This window comes from Rhipicephalus microplus, chromosome 3 (genome assembly GCF_043290135.1).
Source record: "Rhipicephalus microplus isolate Deutch F79 chromosome 3, USDA_Rmic, whole genome shotgun sequence".
NCBI lineage: Eukaryota > Metazoa > Arthropoda > Arachnida > Ixodida > Ixodidae > Rhipicephalus > Rhipicephalus microplus.
The window spans coordinates 183003464-183023119 of NC_134702.1; the positions used below are offsets into that span (position 1 = coordinate 183003464).

The following is a 19656-nucleotide window of genomic DNA, read 5'->3' on the forward strand; positions in this document are numbered from 1 at the left end:
GCCTAGGAATGCACTGCCCAGCCACTAATCCTCGAGCAGCGTAGTGATTAAAAAAAAGGTTGGGCACGTATGCACACTTGAGGGAACGCCGCAGTGCAAGTGTCGCTTCTCGCATAACTACGTAATGAATTGTCGCAATGTCATGTGTACTGATTTGATTCGCATTATATCTTTGCTCCGATACCATAATCATTGATGTGTATGTACGCGGAAATTGTGTAGTACATGCTGCATTTCTGTGCAATAACGTCAAATTTGTTATCTCAACGCCTTGTCTCTCTTAACGCCATCGTCTCTAGGCCTGCTTCACCCCGCTTGAAAAAGGACGTTTAGAGTATAAATTGTCTTTTTCACCCTTATATTCAAAATCATATTAGAGGTCCTTTGAAGATCATGAACGTCCACTTTCGTTCCTGGAGTCTTAATAACAATACCAACGGTTTAATTACTGGGAATGTTTAATTTCTGGAAATGTTTTCTGAGAGCGAGTGCGTGATACTGCTGCCAGTTGAGGTTTCGTCCCAAGAAATCCTTTCCTTAAAATGCACGCCCATTGAGCTTGCCATCACATACGCTCCAAAAAGAGAAGAAGTCCAGGTAGATAGCGCTATGTTGGCGTCAGGAAGGATTGTGTACAGCATTTTCCTCTGGTGACAAAGAAGCGGCTGCGCCGCAGGTACTGTGCAGTGACTAAGAATAAGCTTGGTTCGATCATTTCTTCCAAATGAGGCATCATAATATGCCTCACCAAGGAAATGGTTTCTTTATCATTATAGGTGCAAAAGCATGACACCGTCGTCCCGCTAATACATTTTCAAAAATTCACACTCTATCTTATCTGATACGAATCATATTTTTCACATGTAACATCTCTACCACTGAAACGTTTCACATATGTTTTGTTGCAATTTAGGAAGAAATAAACGAGATACTCGATCTTTTATGACCGTTTTTTTCTAGGAAAGTTGCGTGCTCCTGTGTTCAAATATGTGGCTACGCCGGCGCATCTGCAAAAAGGCCACTTGCCATGGAGCCAGATCCTCCTGTGCTAGATATAAACTGCCAACCACCTGTGACGCATTGTTGTATTCAGCGTGTGCGTTATCATCTGACAGCCCTAGGCATGCGCAGATGCACGCGCACGCTCCTTATCATGTTAGCTAACATCTGGGTATATTAACCATCAAGGACTAAGAATAAACAGAGTTGTTAGAGGTACTGGGTCGGTGTGGTTAATTCGCGACCCTGCAGCTCCCCGACGCAGATCGGCAGGGCATGGCGGCGGATACCACAGTTGGCGACGAGGGTGAAGTGACCGAAAGCTGAAGCAATGAGCCTGCACCAACCACCCGAGTTCCTGCCGTCCCCCGCGAAGCCCACCCTTCCGTGGACGCAGTGTCACTGCCTTTTCAAGAATTATCTCCTGGCATCGGGGAACGACGCCCACTCTGCTCGCCGTAAAGCTTTGCTGTTGCACTGCTTGGGGATGGAAGTCCAGCGATTGTACTACGCATTACCACATACAGCGGGAAAAAAAGAAAGCGGCCCGAGCGACGAGTACGATGCAGCGGTGGCTACGTTGGACGCCTACTTTACTTATAAAACGAACATCGTCGTGGAACGGCACTGGTTCAGACAGCGCACCCAACTGCCTTGAGAGACCGCAGCAGCATTCGTCATGGCACTGCGCGAGTTGACATTATCCTGCAACTTTGGGGAGCAAACTGACGACTTCTTTCGTGACCAGCTTGTAGCGAAAACGAGCAACTATGTTCTTCGGGAACGCCTACTTCTGGAAGGAACTTCGCTTACGCTTAAACGTGCGCTGACTATCTCGAACAACATTGAAGAAGCCACGAAATACTCGCTTGAGCTACAGTCATCAGCAGCGAGCATGTAAAGGTGGATAAACATCAGATGCCAGCCCGTACAGAAGCACGAATGCTGTGTTCAGAGCACAAAGCATGTTTTCGTTGCGGGTCTTCTCGGCATCTCGCAGATTCCAAAACATGCAAGGTGTGGGACTAACAAGGACATTTCCAGCGTGTATGTCGGAGCGGAATGCCAGACGAGACGGTACTAGCTGTCCGAGAGGTCTATACCTGCAATATATCTGAAGACCTCAACGTGCTTCTCGCCCGGCAGAAAAAAGCAGCAGCACATGTTGACACCATCCTGCAGGACGTGCCCGTACGTCTACTCGTAGACACAAGCTCTGCTATCTCGAATCTGTCGGCCGTCACGTATTCGAGGTTGAAATGCCCTCCGGTGCTGCCGACCTCAGCGGCACTGTACGATTTTTTTCGCCGCAGAATAAGCACTGAGGGGTGTCTTACGGCGCCAGTCTTTTCTAAGGTCGGCACGCCGAGATACTTTTCTAAGTCGTCAAAGGCGGTACGGACATCCTCGGCATCGACGCTATCAAAGCCCTGCGGCTGCACATAAATGGTATGTCACTTCAATGCGCTAACATTACGCAATCGCCACAAGGCCTTGATGCTGAGGATTTCTCCGAACTTTCAACGTTGTTCGATGGAAATTTAGTCCTTGCAGCAAATTTCATTCACCAGGTCAAGTTAAGACAAGGGGTCACGCCTGTCGCTGCTAAGTTATGCAGCTCGCCAATTTCAGTGCGAGATACGGTGCGTGAAAAGTTGCAGCGCCTTGAGCAGAATAATGTGATAGAAAAGGGGAATGCCTCAGAATGGGTATCACCAATCGTAATATTGTCAAAGAAAAAAGGCAAGACGCGAAACGAACAAAGCGGTTGTCATTGACAAATTTCCTTTGCCTCACATGGAAGAACTGCTGCACAAACTTCACGGTGCAAAGTATTTTTCCAAGATTGATTTAGCAGCCGCATACCACCAAGTCCTGCTGAGTCCTGAAAGTAGAGAATTTACTACCTTCATAACCAATAGTGGATTGTACCGATTGAAACGCGTCTGCTTTCGCCTTGCATTGGCACCGCCTGCTTTTCAGAAAATGGTCACTATCCTGCAAAAGTGTAAAAATAATTTGTGCTACATAGATGACGTGATTGTGTTTGGTAGCAAGCCTGAGGAGCATTTGAAGAACTTGAAGCAAGTGTTGCCCCTGATTGCAAAGTCGAGATTGAAGCTCAATGACAAATGCATCTCAATGTTCAAGAAATAGAAATCCTTGCGCACATGATAAGTCACTAGGGTATACGGCTGCTACAAAGCAACATTGACGCCATCAAGGCTGCACCAGCACCAATGGATATCAGTACCCTGCGCTCATTCTTAGGAATGGTTGGCTACTACACAAAGTCCTTACCTTACTATGCAGTGCTTGTTGAGCCTCTTCGTGAGCTCTTAGGTAAAAAATTCCACGTTCACTTGGAATCTTGCCAGACAACCTTGTCTCGAACAGCTGAAAAGTACCTTGTCCACAAGATGTTTACAGCTTTTTGACCCTGTGGGTGACATTATCGTTACCACAGACGCCTCATCCATCGGGCTAGGAGCAGTGCTGCAACAGACAAGAAATGATGAACTAGTAACGATTTCATTTGCTTCTCGCAGGCTTACTCCACAGGAACATAAGTACTCCGTTGGGGAACTGGAAGCCCTTGCATGCTTGTGGGCATGCGAACACTGGAGAGTCTACATTTGGGGCCATCCATTCACCCTGCGCACCGACCACCAGGCTCTGACTACACTCCTATGTACAAAGGGAGTAGGTCGCCGTCCGTTCCGAATAGCAAGGTGGCACGCGAGACTACCGGCATACAACTGCACAATTGAATTCCAAAAGGGTGACAAGAATACGGTTGCTGACGCTTTTTCAAGGATGCCTTTCCCAGTTCAAGTGGAGGAGGAAGACACTGGGGAGACTGTTTGTGTGGTCTCACCATGCGTTACACACGGGGAGTTTGTCGCTGAAACAATGCAAGACCAGCTGCTGCAACAGGTCATGAAGTGCGTGACCTCGACATGGCCTGCAGTGAAGGCATTGCCTGCCGATGCAGTTCCACTCTACAGGGTGCGGACTGAGCTCTCAGTCGTTGGAGACCTCCTACTTTGTGGAGACAAGTTCGTCGCACCTTCATCTCTCGTAGGACGGCTACTTGACGCAGCCCACGAGTCTCACCCAGGCATAACAAGGACAAAACTGCGACTACGTGAGCAATGCTGGTGGCCTGCTATGTGCAAACGAGTAGAACAGTTGATTGCGTCTTGAGGTGTATGCCAATCAGTTGACAAGTCTGTAAAACCAGTGACACCACCATTGCAGCCAGTTGCATTCTCGTCGGCACCATGGCCGACCCTAAGTATTGATATTGTGGGTCCTTTTGCGAACGTGCCTGCAGATTGTCGTTTTGTGATTACGGCCAGTGATTACTTGAGCAAATGGCCAGATGTTTGATCCGCTGCGAGGGTGACTGCTACAACAGTTATTTCATTTCTACGAAGTAAATTTAGCAGGGAAGGATACCCAGACGAGATTGTGAGTGACCATGGTCCTCAGTTTGCAGCCTGCAAGTACGACAGTTTTCTCAAGGAACGCAGCATCACCCATACGTATTAGGCAGTCTACCACCCGCAAGAGAACAGCCAAGTGAAAAGATTTAACCGGGTGCTCAAAGAGTATGTTCAGGGCTGCACGCGTGAACGTCGATCTCTCAAGAAAGCCATCACCGAATATCTAGGAGTTCACCGTTTCCCGCCGCACGCCACTACAGGAGTGAAGCCTTCCGTTCTCCTGCACAGCCGCCATACCAGAACTAAACTGGATCTAGTAGGAGCGCCGGGTAAACAGTTTTTTCAGGAACCACAACAATGCAGGCCGTCCGCAGCAGGTAAAGCAAAAGCAACAAGCAAGTAAGACCAACACCGACCGTCGACGAGCTGCAAAGCAGTCTTCTTTAACAACAGGTCCACCGGTACGAATCAGGCTGCCAGATCATGTGTCTAAGGGTGCTGTGAGTTACTCAAGCCCGTTCACAATCACTGACCAATGTGGCCAAGAATCTTACAAACTAAGTGATGGTCGCACCTAGAATCGGAATCGGCTAGTGGCCTGCCCTCGGCCTGCTACTCCTGTAGAATCTTCCTGTTGTGACTCGTCAAACGATTCCGATGATGCACCCCAGCTGTTAAACCTTGGAGCCTCAGTTTCAAGGGACCTTCCAGAACTGAGGCGGTCAACGAGGCTAAAAAAACACCGTCGTGATTAAGACTATGAACGTCATTGAGTGCTACGTAGTGTCTACTTAATGTTACTCTTTCTAAGTGATTGTTAGGTTTTTTAGGAGAGGGAGAATGTTGTATTCAGCATGTGCGTTATCATCTGATAGCCCTAGGCATGCGCAGATGCACGCGCTCGCGCGTTATTATGTCAGCTAATGTATGGGTATATTAACCATCACAGACTAAGAATAAACAGAGTTGTTTGAGGTACTGGATCGGTGTGGCTACTTCGCGACCCTGCGGCTCCCCGACGTAGTTCGGCAGGGCATAGCGGCGGGTGCCACGCGCACGTCTCCCACATTTTTTCTGTTGCGGGCTGAGGATTTGTTTTTTCTACTTCACAATAAAACTGGGATACATTCCCGCACCCATTGTATAGAGGCTCAGTTCGCCACAGTGATTTTACAACTTCCTGCTTCAACAGAGCCTCCACATCGTAGACCTGTAATTAGTTGTGGAAAGCTTGGATAGGGGACTAGTCACCATTTGTGGCAAACTGGGTGGCAGGCTTGTAACCAGTCATGAAAAATCTTGCTGTACTATAGCAAGTTGTGGAAGCTGCCACATCACCATTCACGTCAGCTTGCAGGTTGCAATACCGAGGTGAATGGTAGTACGGGCATTGTGAAGCATTTTCGGGATGTTAAATGTAAGACTTCATGGTACCACAGGCAGTCACAAAGATGAGTCTGATCGTGGGCGTCTTCCACTATATATTGCTACATACCAGTGGCGTGGAGTTGAAGAGGACAAAGAAGATAGACTGGCGCGAGCTAATCTGTATGGCTGGCGCTGCTCACTTAATTGGCACTAAATATACCTGTGTCTACTCGTCCGAGTCAGGCTCCTCCTAGTAACCTACTTGGTGGAGGTGCGTGGTAGTCTCACAAGCATGCGTCACACGCATTTGTCTGAACACACAGCGCTAGCGATCGGTGTTAAGCTTGCTAGTATAACTCCTCCAAATATTTCATTGATTCTTCCATCATCAGTTCATCCTTAGATGGGGCCCACGAAGAGAGGTCCAATCGGCCAGCACAAAACTGGTCCGATCGTGCCCTTTGCCTTCGAGACTTAACAGTTTTGTCACTTACTTGTCATGCTCACCGTCATAACTCCCTGAATTGATTTTCATCGCCTGCTCTCTAGTGCGGTGCCTAGGTGAGGGTAGATACTGCTGGTGTTGTTGATCTGGACATTCTGCATCTTGGTCAACGACCACCATTGCAGGTGATCTTGTGCTAATGTGCCGTTCGCCTGTTCGAGTTCCTGCTCCTTGAGGCCGGTGACCCCGGCGTCGATGCGCGGGCACGTTGTCGCATAACTGTGTTCGGGATGGTGGCGGCCCCACATAAAAGGGCGGTCTTAGTTTCTTGCACCTCAAAAGCTAGCGGACCGCCCATAGCATTCGTAGTTGAAGGGCGCTCAGAATGCGAAACTCGGCAGTTGTTGCTTATTTTGGGCACCATGTTGTGTCGCTCTTCGTCTGTGTTCAATTAGTTGACAAAGTTTTCCTCTTCAGTATCAGGCCCCTCCGCATATTTGAAGTCAGGCTGGTTGTCAAGCAGAAAATAATTTTCTGCCGCGGAGGCATTCGTCTGATTGGCTGCCGTCGGTGGCGCACCCTTTTGTGCCAGCCGTTTTCAGCAGTATTTTTGTACACTTTGTCCGCGGTTGTTCAATGAGTAGTTTCACACGTTTCGGCCTCATCCTGTTTGCTGTCTGCCCCCGCATTGATGTTTTATGTGTGTTCTGCTTCGATTGCGACTGCAGTTTTTGTTCCACGTGGTTTAGGTTTGTCAGTGTTATTGTTGCGCTTACTGGAGCCAGGCTGTTTGCGGTGAGCGTCTGTTGCTTTACGCCGTCACTGATCTTGACGGTGTTGTTTAATGAAATTCATCTTGTCAGGAAAATCTTGCCACTTGCAAAAATCATCTGCGCTCCTACTCACAGCGCTGCAAAAGCTGGGCTGCATTGAAGAAATGAAGTCCTCAAATCGTGAACGCAACCCGTGATGTGGCCTGCGCTGTCAGGAAGCCATGAAATACGCTGGCCCACCGAGTCTACAGTGAATCCTATTCCGAGATTCATGTCATTGAGGCAATTGGTGGAGCGTTGAGGGTCGCGCGCTTGCCAGGCCTCGGATTGAATAGGGACAGCTTATGTTTCGAGCCACCTGCTCCTTGGTTAACCCTAAACCGATTGTGCAATAAACGTCAAAAATTTGACTTAAGCTCACGAACACTGTTCAGTGAAGCCTTTCAGTTTTCCACAGCGCATATTGACACAGGATAGCGAGACAGAAAGTCTCGAAGTCTCTTCAATATACTGCTGTGAATTCGTACTCATGGAGTTTCAGCAACCACCGCGGCAACGTTTTTGATGTTTAAACGAAACTAGCACACTTTTATGGCCGACTACGACGTAGTGATGACTATATAAATTCGGGAGAAGTTCATCTACATCCAAAATGATGGCTGTAAACATTAAAACTGTATACGTTACAATCTACAAAAGAGATGTACTTTTGCAAATTACAAGAAGGGACTCCTTTTCCTTTAAGAACAATTGCTTCATAATGCATAAACTGTGCACATTATGTATACATAAGAGATGCTAGGGCACTCCACTTCTTTGGTGCAGATGAGTGTAACCAATCCAATGATGTGCATGTTTCCAGCGGTCCACGTTTCCGTGAGGTATAGCCCGTCTTCTGCGGTAAAAACGGGCGATCATGCTCGATGCCATTAACGGTTGCGTTTTGGGAGTGCATATTGAGAAGAGCAGAGGTTAACTCGGTCGAGCGGTCTACGTCTTGTCGAGGAACATGAAGATGCTGTTGCTTTAGCATTGGCAACCTGTGCTCCTTGAGACGCCGAAACTCTCCGAGCGTGCCCTTGGGTTAATTGCAGGTCTTGTGGCAGAAGTGGCGGTCCCCTTTATCGTTGGTCGAAAGAACTTGTTGATGTTGGTACAGCGGATATATGCCGCGTACTCAAGTGTCTGCTGGCGCTTCTTGCTTCATCGGATGCAATGAAAGGATATGTTTTCCTTGAGACTTGTGTACCGCCATGGCACTGACTTGCATGATGGGGAGGTGTCAGTGTGCGCAGGAAACGTCCCCGTGTAAACACGAAAGTCCTATGATTGTGCCAAACAAGTACCCAAGTTTCAAATCCAATAAGAGAAATTTTATGGGTGTGCCGTGGACTTCAGCGAGCGTATCAACAATTGATATCCCAGAATAGAGTATGAATAGGCGGATGCTAGCATGCGATCGACAGAGTATCCGGTGGTGGAGAGCCAGCGCACATAATTCGTTTTTTTTTCTGCCTGGCAACATTGACCTTGTAGCGACGTGGCCGCCGCCGTGCAGCCCACGGTCATAAAAAGTTGCGGAGCAGCATTCCAAGCAACGAGCTGCTCTTCTCTCTGTTTCTCTTTCGTCTCTACCTCTCGTCACTTCCGGTGCACTGTGTGCAATTGCTCTAATTTCGACTCTCTTGTTGTCAGAATAAAGTAAACGCTGTTACTGAGAAGACGTGTGCGTCTGGTACAACCTGCATCTACAAAGTGGCGACCTGTAGGCCTTTGCGTTACTGCCGAAATATTGTAGTGTCACGCATCGCAACGAGACGCGCCTAAACATGGAAGCTACTGGCGTAACCGATCAGGACGGCTCTGCAATATCCCTTCGACTACCAGCTTAGTGGGACCGCAACCCTTCGATCTGGTTCCTTCTAGCTGAATCAGAATTCTTGCTTTCCAGTGTGCGCACGGAACAACGCAAGTACGATCTCGTTGTTTCGGCGCTCTCACCGGCTGCTGCCAAAGAAGTATTTGACCTGCTTTCCGGACCACCCTCCACTACATCGTACAACGCTCTCAAGACTACTCTGCTGGACCGAACGACGGCATCACAGCGTTCCCGCATACAGCAGTTGCTCTCCGCGAATGAATTCAGCGACCGCTGGCCCAGCCAGCTTCTTCGTCATATGCGTCAACTCATGAACGGCTACACCACCCCTACTGACGAGAACTTGTTGCGAGAACTGTTTCTGAAGCACCTCCCTTGCAATATGAAAGTGGTACTAGCCAATGCGTCCATGTGGCCCTGAACGCCTTGGCCAGCCTGGCCTACAAGTTCTTGGAGTTGGCCACGTCGTCTGTGTGCAACGTCACGCCGTCATTCAACAAGGTGAGTGCCGCTCCACAAACACCATCCGACTCTGCTTCACCCATCGAGTCGCTTTGCGATCACCTAGAACAGCGCGTTTGGGCCGCGAAGCGTCATTACACCACTCCACGTCACCGAGACCGCAGCCGAAGCTGCTCGCGTTATTGACGTGTACAACGCTCTCGGTGTCCAACACCACCTGGGATATGCTATTACCATCACTGTTTTGAGCAAGACGTGTGTCACTGTCTCCAACATTGCTCGTGGCAGGGAAATAGGCAGGCCGATCATTGACGGCAAAGACTGGCCTCGGCCAACCCAAAAGTCGCCTGTTTCGCGTCATGGACACAAAAAAGTTCCAAACCAGCAGTACCTGGTGGACACTGGTGCAGAGTTCAGCATTATTCCGAAAGAAAGAGGATGAGATGCGTACGAATCGAACTCCTGACTATACCCATGTTAGGACAGGGAGGCCGAGCCTGTCCGCCCTCTCACGGGCCTTCCGGACAGTCAGGATCTGGACGTCGTAGCTGGGGTCATTGATGGCAGGGGTCCACCAGGCTTCTTTACAGCAATCCTGAAATGCAAGGCATCGCAAGAGCGTGTGGCTTATTGAGCTTCCTTTTTTCCACAGTCTGGGCATGTTGGGTCCATTTTCGCATGTACCATACTCAAGAAGCTCTTTGAGGGGTAAGACTCCATTTGGAGCATTCTCAGCGTGATATATTGAGCTGTTAAGTTTATGATCGGGGGATGGGAACACTTGTCTAATACTCTGTAGTGCGAGATATTTTTGTGAAAAGTGATGAGCGGATCGCCGAACTCAAGCTGTTCCAAACTGATGGAGTGCTCCTGATCGCCGTGGCCTATGAATCATCGCACACGATGATGAGCCATCTCATTTGGGTTTGGGCGGCCCGGTATTTCGTCCAATTCTAAGTTAGCTGGAAAGCAGATGATGTGATGAGGTTGGTCTCGCGAGATTCTGCCTTTAAGGACCCATCTGATGATGATGAAGGTATATGGTGTCTTTTGGCACAAGGGTCATTTGATGGCCAAAGAGTGCCAGTTCATGGAACAAGAAATGCGGACAATGATTGTGATTAGCGGCTGTATAATGGGCATAAAATTCCTCGCGGTAAGGCGGGTAAAAACATACAAGTATTAAAATCATGACCATGCCGTGAAAGGTGCGTGTGGTGCAAACAGATGACAAAAGTTGGTGATAATAAAAACGATGGTGGACATCTATGGCATTAGCACAAGTGCCTCACTCGTTCATACCCTTGCGTCCAAGGGCTGTGAGGCAAGTGCTTTCTTTATTGTGTAGCCACCGCAGCGAAAACCTCTCTGGAGAGGTCGTGCTACAGAATGCCCGGGTATATGACATGAAAGCTATGAATTTGTTTTAAAAACGCTAACAATGATTTATGACTAAAAAGCGGTTCCCTACCGACGAACATTACAGGGCGTAAAGGTATATGTTGTCGATTTGGTGATAGAAAGTGTTGTTTTTGTAGAGTGTCCAATCGTTTGCACTGAAATAAAATGTGAAGAACTGTTAGTGCTTCACCACATCTGTCCCACAATGGTGAATCGCCACCAGACAAAAGATATGAGTGTGTCGTGTGTGTGTGTCCTATCCTGAGCCTCGTTAATGTTACCTCTGTATGACGTGATTTTGATACTGGTGGCCAATGGCCAAGGTGTGGCTTGATAACGTGTAGTTTGTTTTGTATGTGTGTATCCCACTTGCTCTGCCAGTAGCCCCTGAGCTTTCGTTTGAGAGACGGCTTAAGATCAAGGGCCGGGAATTATATGGGTGTAGTGGCGGTGCTTTTGTGGAAGGATGCAGCAAGCTGGTCCGCCATCACGTTCCCTTGAATCTCACGGTGCCCTGGCAACCAGCACACTAAAACATGTTGGTTGAGCGTGTAGAGTGTGCATAAAATGGAGTAAAGTGAGACGAGGACAGAGTTTTTTTTTATTTTTTAAGACTGTGCAGAGCCGTTACCACACTGAGGGAGTTTGTATAAATTACTGCTTTTTGTATTTGTCATTGTTTGACGTGTTTAGCTGCCACAAGTATCGCGTAAGCTTCCGCTGTGAAGATACTTGTGCCTGGATGTAGAGGGCCAGCATCCGAAAAGGAAGGGCCAACAGCAGCGTAGGACCCAGAGGAGTTGGACTTAGAGGCATCTGTAAAGAACTCAGGACGTGTGTATTTGTGTTGAAGTTCCAGGAAGTAGGTTCGGATATGGGCAATAGGCGCATGTTTAGTAACGTCTTGGAAAGACACATCGCAATCTATAGTCTGCCACTGCCACGGTGGCGAGCATGCTACAGGAGCCATTAAACTGTGTTCAAGTGAGACTCCAGTTTCCTCAGCTAGACTCTTCAGGCGAACTGAGAAGGGCTGCCTCATCGAAAGCCTGTTTAGAAACAGAATGGAGCTCGACAGATTATGAACAGTAGAGTATGAGGGGTGCTTCTTGTCTGCTTTCACCTTAAGGAAATATACAAAGGACATGTAAGTTCTCTGTAGATGAAGCGACCATGCTCGGCTTTGACAGACAGACATTGCCCATTCAGTCGAATGTCAGGTTCCGAGTGCTTGCCTCTCTTTCGGGAGAACAAGACACACGTGCTTTTTTGTGGGTTAAGTGGAAATCCGTTTTCATCTGCCCATTCAGAGACCTTGTTTAAACCCGGCTGAACCTGCCACTCACACATTGCCAAGTTGCATGACTTGAAGCCAAGCTGAACGTCGTCGACATATGTACAATAGAACATAATGCGAGGGATGGACAAGTGCAAGGAGTTCATTTTGATAATAAAAAGTGTGCAACTAAGTACACCACCTTGTGGCAAGCCTGTTTCCTGGACATATTGTTGGGAGAGAACACTGCCCACAAGAACACGGAATGTCCGGTTTGACAGGTAACTTTCGATTATGTGAAACATTCTTCCGCGCACACCAAGGTGGGACAGGTCTCTTAGAATTCCAAAACGCCATGTTGTATCATACGCCTTTTCGATATCGAGAAAGACATAGAGAAAATATTGTTTATAGACGAAGGCATCTCGGAGATGTGCCTCGATACGCACCAGATGGTCGGTGGTGGATCTACCCTCTCGAAACCCACATTGGCATTGGTCAAGCAGATTGTGTGTTTCAAGGAAATATAAAAGTCGGCAATCTATCATTTTTCAAAAAGTTTACAAAGATAGCTGGTTAGTGCAATGTGCCTATAACTTGAAACAAAGGAAGGGTCCTTGCCCTGGTTCAGGATAGGGATAACAATAGGCTCTTTCCAGGAAGCAGGGATGGTGCCAGAAAGCCAGATAGCATTGTATAGAGAGTAAAGTTTTTTGCGTTTTGAGCGGCAGGTTTTTCAACATTTTATACGTGACACGGTCGTAGCCTGGGGCAGAATTACTGCAAGAATTTAGTGAAGTTTGTAGCTCAGCTAAGTTGAAAGGTTGGTTGTATGCCTCGTGATTTGTGCAATTGTATTCTAGTTTCTGCTTTTCTATCTTTGCTTTATATCTTTGGAAAGCTTCAGTATAGTGTGATGAGAAAGACACTTGCTCGTACTGTGCACCGAGAAAGTTCGCCTGATCTTCCAGGCTGTCACCCTGTGTGTTTACGAGTGGTAGTGAGTGTACTTGTCTTCCTGCAACCCTACAAACCATGTTCCAGACTTTACCCTCTTGTGTATATGAATTTATTCCTGATAAAAACTTGCGCCAGCTTTCTCTTCTGACCTGCCGACGCGTTCTCCTGCCTCGAGATTTTGTTCTCTTAAAGTTCTCAAGGTTTTCCGCTGTCGGCGAGTTCTGCAGCAACCTCCATGCCCTGTTCTGTTCCTTTAGCGCATTCTGACACTCAGTGTTCTACCACGGGACGTGTCGTTTGCCGGGCAATCCAGATGTTTGTGGAATGCACTTGGCTGCTGCGTCATTAGGAAAAGCCGCGAAGTACTTCACAGCTTTATCTATGCCTAATCCGCATATGTCCGTCCAACTTAAGTGAGTAATCTTTTGACATTGTTCCCAGTCGGCTTTGTTAACCAGCCATTTGGGAACATGTGGAGGACATTCAGATATTATTGGTGTACTCAAAACTAAAGGAAAATGGTCACTACCATATGGATTATTTATGGCTTTCCACTGAAGTAATGGTACAAGTGAAGGAGATGTGATACTGAGGTCTATGCAAGAGTAAGTTTTGTTGGCAAGGTTATAGTATGTTGCCTCTTTCCTATTCAACAGACAAGCACCTGATGAAATGAGAAATTGTTCAATGAGACGACCTCGTGCATCACAGCGAGAGTCACCTTACAGACCATTATGTGCGTTCAGGTCCCCAAGGACCAGATAAGGTTCAGGTAGTTCGTCTATTAAAGATTGGAATTGAAGTTTTTCAAGACGATGGTGCGGAGGTATGTACAAAGAGCAGACAGTGACAAGTTTGTTTAGAATAGCTGCACGCACAGCCACCGCCTCGAGAGAAGTTTTAAAGGATAGTTGTGTGCATGCTATACCTTGACTAACTATATCCGCTACACCACCGGATGGTGGCATGGCATCATCTCTATCCTTTCGGAAGATTACGTAGTTACGTAAAAAGTTTGTGTTTGTTCGTTTTAAGTGTGTCTCTTGTACACAAAGCACTCTTGAATTGTGTTCATGGAGGAGTTCTTGTATGTCATCGAGGTTTCGAAGAAGGCCTCGGATGTTCCACGGTAATATTTCTGTCTGCATTTTTAAACAAGAGAGATGTTGCTGTGTGTATTAAGAGTACCTTGTTTGGAGTGAGCTCGTTAATTCAGGTGGCAGGACGGTCGTCCGGCCCCGTTGTTGGTTTTTTGTTTTTCTTGGCGCGCTCCAAGGAGGCGCGCCGCTCTTTCGGTACCAAGGGCACCGTTGTATTCATTGCCTCCTCAGAGGCACTAATTGCCCGCACATGCGGGCTGGTGGTTTGGATTTTAGGCCTCGCCTGGTAAGGTGAGGCCTTGAGACCAGAGGACCCTGGAGTCTCCGGCCTCAATTTGCTTGGAGGCGGAGTACATTGAACTACTGCCGCCTTGGGGCAGGCGCCACAGCCGGTGGCTCGCTCTGCGCTGGCCGAAGGGGTGGCGAGGGCTGGTGCGGCGTTACCCCCTGACACGCCGCATCAGCATATGTTGTGCCGTAAAATGGCGACACTCTTCGTCTTGCTTCTTTGAATGTGATATTTTCTTTGACTTTAAGATTGATTATTTCTTTGTCTTTCTTCCAGTTAGGTCCCGAACGTGAATATGAGGCGTGTTCCCCCTCACAATTCACGCAGTGAGGCGTAGTAACACAGTTATCAAATGGGTGGCCGTGGCTACCACATCTTACACAAGTTTTCTGACCCCGGCAGTTTTGCGAGCCATGACCAAATCGTTGACATTTATAACACCGTCTTGGATTGGGAATGTAGGGACGGACAGAGAGTTCGATGTAGCCTGTGTCTATAGATGAAGGTAGTGTACTAAACGCGAAAGTGAGTATTAAATATTTGGTAGGTATTTCTTTTTTGTTGTGTCTGATGACGATTCGTTTCACATCCGTAACACTTTGCTCTTTCCACCCTTCAAGCAGTTCCTGTTCAGACATTTCAAGAAGGTCTGCTTCTGAAACAACTACGCGTGTGGTGTTCATTGATCTATGAGCTAAAACAGATACTGGGATATCACCAAATGCTACGAGACTGCCAAGTTTTTCATAGTGATGTTTTTCAGGCAGCTCAAAGAGAAGGTCTGCACTAGCCAACTTTGTAACCTTGTATCCTGGGCCATAGACCTCAGTCAGAGATTTCGCAACAAGAAATGGAGATATGGCTCCGGCTTGTTTTGTTAGATTTTCGCTGTGCACAACATGAAATTTTGGAAACCATTGTCTGGGTTGGCTGAAAATTGATATTTCGTCGGTGCGTCTCATCTTAAGCGGAAGACGATCTACGAGACGGGGAAATGCAGGTGTTCCCATAGTAGTGTACTTTTTTTTCGGCAGCAATGGCGACCACCTACCATGGAGTCCAACGAGGGGACGCTGAAGCACTTAATAGCATAAGGCTGCAGACGCCAGCTGTACATTGTCACTATAACCAAATATAACTACTCAAGGTTGAGTAAATACACAAGGTTAACCCTTGCCACCAAGAAAATTGGAAGTAAACAGAAGAGAGAAGTAGATAGGACAGACTAAAAAAGAGAGAGATAAAGACGAAGTTGTAGGGGAGAGAGATAGGAAAAGGTGACTGCCGATTTCCACTGGGTGGGTCAGCCCAAGGGTGCCGTCTACGTGAAGCCAGGGCCAAAGGGGTGCGTTGCCTCTGCCGAGGGGCCTTAAAGGTCCAATCACCCAGCGTCGGCTCGACCCCCAAGATCCTCTTTTCCCCGGACACGGCAAAGCCACGCACGACATAGCATAGGAGGGAGTTAAAACTCCCCCGTTAGCTCGGGTCCGTGGTGTCGCTACACACCAAACACCTACTTGCACAGGCGCCCCTGTGGGGAAGGACCCATCTGCCTCTTTTGAGACTAAACCTGACTGAAAGGCAGCTCAAGAGCAGCTCAGGAGTCAGCGTAAATGGTGGTACGTTTAGAACCTAGTAGCGCCATAGCCACCGCTACCTGTTCAGGTACTTCTGCCATTGAGGTGTAAAGTGAAGTGAACGAGAGCAGGTGTCCATTGAGGTCTACGATAAAGACTGAAAATCTGCCAGAATTTTTGTGACGGGCTGTATCTACGAATGCTTCTGTACCCATCAGAATTTTTTAGGAACGCTCTTGCCCTCGCGAGCCTTCGACCCTTGTTAGGTTGTGGATTCATGCTTCTTGGATGTGGGTTGACAATGAGAGATTCCCTGACGTTATTTTCGAACTGAATTGCCTCACCTTTGTTAATATGAGGTTGCAGGCCGGCGGTGCTTAACAGGCCCCTTCCTGTTTTGGTACCGGATAATCTGGTAATTTGTGCCATCCTCTGCACTTCTGCTAGCTCATACGGGGTATTATGGACCCCTTACATAAAAAACGTCTCTGTACTGGTCGTTATTAGGATACCGAAAATTTACTTGATACTTTACCACAAAAGTGTATCCATCTTATTCTTTCTGATTGTGTCCAATTGGGAGTCGATACTATGTAGTTCATGTGGCCCATAAGGAAAGCTCGATGAACCCTAAGCAGCGTGTCTTCCCTATACCGCCTTTCCTCCCGGAAACTCTCATGGTTAGCTTAAATATGCTTTCTGTTTTTGTGGTTAGATGAGCTATAGCCCTGGCATTACAGCCTTTGGTATTTATCACAAGACCCAATATCTTAGTGAAATCTACTCGTGGAATGTCACGTCCATTTGCAGTGTGAATACTGATGGGGACTTCATTAGGGGTGTTAATTCCCCAGCCCCCCGTCCTGCTTGTCTATACAGGAGGAACTCTGATTTCTCTAGAGAGAACGCAAGTCCTGTGTCCACCAGGAAACACTCAGTTGCATCGAGTGCAAATTGGAGAGCCTGTTCCACAGTAGCCTCTAAACCTCCTGGAAACTGCATTGTTATATCATCCGTGTATAATGTATGGTCGAAGAGTGGTACTGCTCCAAGCTTCCCTGATAGTTTGCTTATGAAAATATTAAATAAAAAGGGAAAAATAACAGCCTGTTGCAGAGTACCTCTGTATTCAAGCGTGTATACTTCCGATGTCAAATGCCCCATGCGTATAATTGCCCTTGTACTTTCAAGGAATAAGCATAAGAAATAAAAAAAAACTATTGTTTCCCAAGTTCCAAGCAGATATTTTTTAAGAATACAGTCATGAGTGATCCTATCGGAGGATTTGGTTAAATCTAGGAAGAGCATTTACTTGACATTTTTGCTCTGCGAGCCTAACATGTGTGTTCTGAGCAGAAGCATAACATGCTGGGTGGAAAGAGCCGGTCGGAATCCTATCACGTTGTACTGGAAGAGCCCCTTGCGCTCAATATATCTAGTTATTCTATTGTGCACTGCATGTTCCATAGCCTTACCGATGCATGAGGTTAAGCATATGGGCCGGAGGTCTTCCAAGCTAGGGGACTTGCCTGGTTTCGGGATAAGTATTACGGCTGCCATCTTCCAGTCAAAGGAGACTAGTCTGTTTTCCCAAACTTTATTATTCTCCTTATTCATGGTCTGGATAGCTTTATCATCCAGGTTCCGGAGGAGTTTCTTACTAACTCCATAAGGTCTCGGAGCAGAGCTACCGTTCAGGTTTTCTTGTAGCTCTCTAATTCCGCCTCCACAAAAGGAGCATCCAGTTCCGGGGATGGAATGCCCCTATAAGGAATCAAAGAGTGAAAGCTCAAAGTTAGGCCTAGCTAAAGATATTCGTTGGCTAGTGTCTGAAAGACGTGTACATCTGAAGTACCCTCTGTATTAGCTTTGTTAATTAGACGGTCGATAAGGAATGTTCATTTAAAAAAGAAGAGTTCCAGGAAGAGCGCGCTATGTTGGCGTCAGGAAGGATTGTGTACGGCATTATCCACCGGTGACAAACAAGCGGCAGCACCGCAGTTACTGTGCCACGACTGAGAATAAGCTTGGTTCGATCATTTTTTCCAAATGTGGCATCACTTTATGCCTCACCAAGGAAATTGTTTTTGTTAATATTATAGGTGCAAAAGCATGACACTGTCGTGCCGCAATCATATTTTCAGATAATCCCACTTTATCATATCTGATACGAATCGTATTTTTCACGTGTAACATCTTTACCACTGGAACTATTCACATATGTTTTGTGTCAACTCGGGAGGAAATAAACGAGATACTTGATCTTTTATGACCGTTTTTTTCTAGCGCTGTTGCGCGCTCCTGTGTTCAAATATGTGGCCACGCCGGCGCATCTGCAATGAGGCCACTTGCCGTGGAGCCAGATTGTCCTACGCTAGATATATACTGTCTACCACCTGTGATGGATATCTCCCACTTTTTTCTGCTGCGGGCTGAGGATTTGTTTTTTTATACTTTACAATAAAAAATGGGATACATACCCGCACCCGTTATATACGGGCCCAGTTCGCCGCAGTGAATTTACAACTTCCTGCTTTCACAGCGCCTACACATCGCAGACCAGTAATTAGCTGTGAAAACCTTGAATAGGAGACTTGTCACCCCGTGTGGAAAACTCTGCGCGGCAGGCTTGCAAGCAGTCGTGAAAACTCTTGCTGTACTATAGCGAGTTGTGCAAGCTGCCACATCAACTTTTACGTCAGCTTGCAAGTTGCGAAATCGAGGTGATTAGCAGTACGGGCATCGTGAAGCGTTTCCGGGACGTTAAATGTAAGACTTCATGGTTCCACAGACAGTCACAAAGATGAGTCCGATTATGGGCATCTTCCACTATATATTGCTACACACCGGTGTCGTGGAGTTGAAGACGACAAAGAAGATAGACTGGTGCAAGCTAATCTGTATGACTGGCGCTGCTCACTTAATTGGCACTAAATATACCTGTGTCTACTCGTCCGAGTCAGGCTCCTCCTAGTAACCTACTTGGTGGAGGTGCGTGGTAGTCTCACAAGCATGCGTCACACGCATTTGTCTGAACACACAGCGCTAGCGATCGGTGTTAAGCTTGCTAGTATAACTCCTCCAATTATTTCATTGATTCTTCCATCATCAGTTCATCCTTAGATGGGGCCCACGAAGAGAGGTCCAATCGGCCAGCACAAAACTGGTCCGATCGTGCCCTTCGCCTTCGAGACTTAACAGTTTTTGCACTTTCTTGCCGTGCTCACTGTCATAACTCTCTGAATTGATTTTGATCGCCTGCTCTCTAGTGCGGTGCCTAGGTTATGATAGATACTGCTGGTGTTGTTGATCCGGACATCCTGCATCTTTGTCAAGGAGCACCATTGGAGGTGATCTTGTGGTAATATGTCGTTCTGTTCGAGTTCCTGCTCCTTGGGGCTGGAGACCCCGGCGTCGATGCGCGGACACGTTGTCGCATAGCTGTATTCGGGATGGTAGCGGTCCCATATAATAGGGCGGTCTTAGTTTCTTGCACCTCAAAAGCTAGCTGACCGCTCATAGCATTCGTAGTTGAAGGGCGCTCAGAATGCGAAACTTGGCATTTGTTGCTTATTTTGGGCACCATGTTGTGTCGCTCTTCATCTGTGTTCAATTAGTTGACAAAGTTTTCCTGTTCAGTATCATGCCCCCACGTATTCGAAGTCATGCTGGTTGTCA

At 47.3% G+C, this 19656-nt stretch overlaps 1 pseudogene; it reads left to right on the top strand.

Moving 5' to 3' along the window:
- The first annotated feature begins 1330 nt into the window (after positions 1 to 1330).
- On the top strand, positions 1331 to 1900 carry LOC142803062 (uncharacterized; annotated as a pseudogene).
- Positions 1901 to 19656: the final 17756 nt, after the last annotated feature.